Source organism: Phalaenopsis equestris, unplaced genomic scaffold, assembly GCF_001263595.1.
Source record: "Phalaenopsis equestris unplaced genomic scaffold, ASM126359v1 Scaffold000255, whole genome shotgun sequence".
NCBI classification, from domain to species: domain Eukaryota; kingdom Viridiplantae; phylum Streptophyta; class Magnoliopsida; order Asparagales; family Orchidaceae; genus Phalaenopsis; species Phalaenopsis equestris.
The window spans coordinates 751954-754187 of record NW_018164697.1 but is presented as its reverse complement, the minus strand read 5'-3'; the positions used below and the strand labels follow the sequence as shown (position 1 = coordinate 754187).

Sequence of the window (2234 nt, the reverse complement as noted above, 5' to 3'; positions counted from 1 at the left end):
CCAAATCCCGTCGCCTCTCTGCGACTGGATCGAAGCCCTCAATTGAAACGCTTGCTTCGCCCTCCGCTGCACCGAAGCCGCTCGACTTCCAGTCTTGCCTCTCCTCTCTGCGTCGAGATCGCTCGACCCCACTCCCGCTCGTCTTTGTCTGTTTCGACCGAAGCCCATTCGGCTCTTCCTGTTCGATCCTGCGAGCTCTTCCGCACGCAGAAGAAGCCCCGCTCGAGCTTGCCTCCTCCCTTCTTGATCGACAGAGCCCTCGCTCCTCTCTGCGACTGGATCAAAGCCCCCGATCGAAATAGATCTGCTGCTCGCTTGATCACGCTCTCCCTCTGCGCTCGACAGACCCTCGTCCTCCCCTCACGCGGCACCCAGCTCGATTCGACCTCCCTCTTCCTCCAGGAGAAGCGCCCAAACCTCTTCTTTACTCGACCGAAGCTGCTAGCCTCCTTCTCGCCAGCGAACAACAACCTCCAGACAGGTATATTCTTCCAGCTATTGCATCTTATGACTATCAAATTATTTACATAAATTTGAAATGGAATCCTCTCCACATGAATACATTCTTACTGATTTTGGAGGACTATAAATAATATTTTGATTATATATTATTGCTGATTTTAAATGCTTAGCTGTTGGTTTTATGTTTCAAGCACCTAAATGCAAATATTGTGAGGTTCCAATAACCATTTACATGTTGATCTTAAATGTTATGTTGCTGGTTTTATGTTTCAAGCACTTAAATGCAAACATTGTGAGGTTCCAATGACCATTTACTTGTTGATCTTAAACACTTATATGTTGATTGCGTATTTCAAGCTCTCTAAAGGGAATACTATGAGGGCCGAGATGACCGTTATTCCAGGGCTTGAATGTTTCTTTGCAGGTCTATGTTCTTTCATTTCCGAATGCCTCCCTTAGGGGCTATTTTACATGTTGTTTGGTGAATTTAAATATTACGATTTTTAGGAAGTTGCCAACTGATTCACGTACTATTTTAAAAGTAATTTGTTAACTGATTTTGGAGAGTTTACACACTATCTTGGACTTGATTTCCTAGCTGATTTTGGGGCATTTGAAATTGATGCTTTGAGCTTACATGAGAGCTGATTGGGAGTTTTAAAAATTACTCTTTTATTGCTGATTTTTGGGAGCTTTACCTACTGTTTTGGAGGCACTTAACTCATCATTTACGGGGTTGTTTTAATCACTGTTTTAAGACATTTTGGTGGGCTGACTTTGAGGTAATCTACGCACTATTTTGGCAAGACTTATGTAGCCTTTAAGTGTTGATTTACATGCGGTTTAGAATTTGTTTTACGGACCCCTTTTTGCCCAATGTTTTGGGTTTCAATTGATTATTATTTAAACGCTTTTAGGTCGATCCACTCGTTGTTTTCTCCCTTGACTTTACTAGTTTTGGAAGTGGGTCTGCCTCATTTTTCTTTTGTTTTACTTCTTTTTAAATGGTTAAGTCATAAAGAGGGGGATTGATGATTTAATTAATTGGAAGATATAGAAATCTTAAATCACCTTAAGCATAAGTTAAAGAGTAGGTTTCCTAAACTTTAGGTGCACACTCTAGGTGAAAGTCCATTCACCTAATCTTCAACATAGTCTTCCTACACTTTAGGAGCACACCCTAGGTGAGAGCCCATCCACCTAATCCTCAGTGTAGGTTTCCTAGACTTTAGGAGTACACCCTAGGTGAGAGTCTATCTACCTAATCTCTGCAGTGTAACCTCCCAAGGTTTTAGGAGCATACCCTAGGTAAGAGTCCATTCACCTAATCCTCGAATGCACAGTGAGACTAGACACTTGACCCTAATTCACAAACTGACTAAGACACTAGACATGATACACCGAGACCTGACCCATGCTTTCTTAATTAAATCAACAGTGAAATTTCCTCAATGACTTAACCTATAATGAAACCCAGTGCACCGGGATTTGAGCTTAGATATTAACTCAAATCATCCTGACAGACACTCAAATCCTCCTAGCAATTGGGGAAATTTCTTAACGCCACATATGAATCATCAGACTAGGATAAATCTAGGGTTTAGGTGGCGAGGGCGATGACGACATTGCTTATGTGTGCTTAAACGAGGGATATGGAGTGAGATTATTATAATAATATCTCCTACCTCAATGATCTTCTATAAAAGTGAGGAAATGATTGATGATGCTATTTGTCGACCCTTGGCGGGATTGTTGCTCTCGACGCTCCTAGG

At 41.9% G+C, this 2234-nt stretch overlaps 1 protein-coding gene across 4 annotated transcripts in view; it reads left to right on the top strand.

Annotated features, from left to right (window-relative positions):
• Nucleotides 1-2234, top strand: part of LOC110024366 (uncharacterized protein sll1770-like) — a 75300-nt gene that overhangs the window by 26368 nt on the left and 46698 nt on the right. The window lies entirely within an intron of this gene.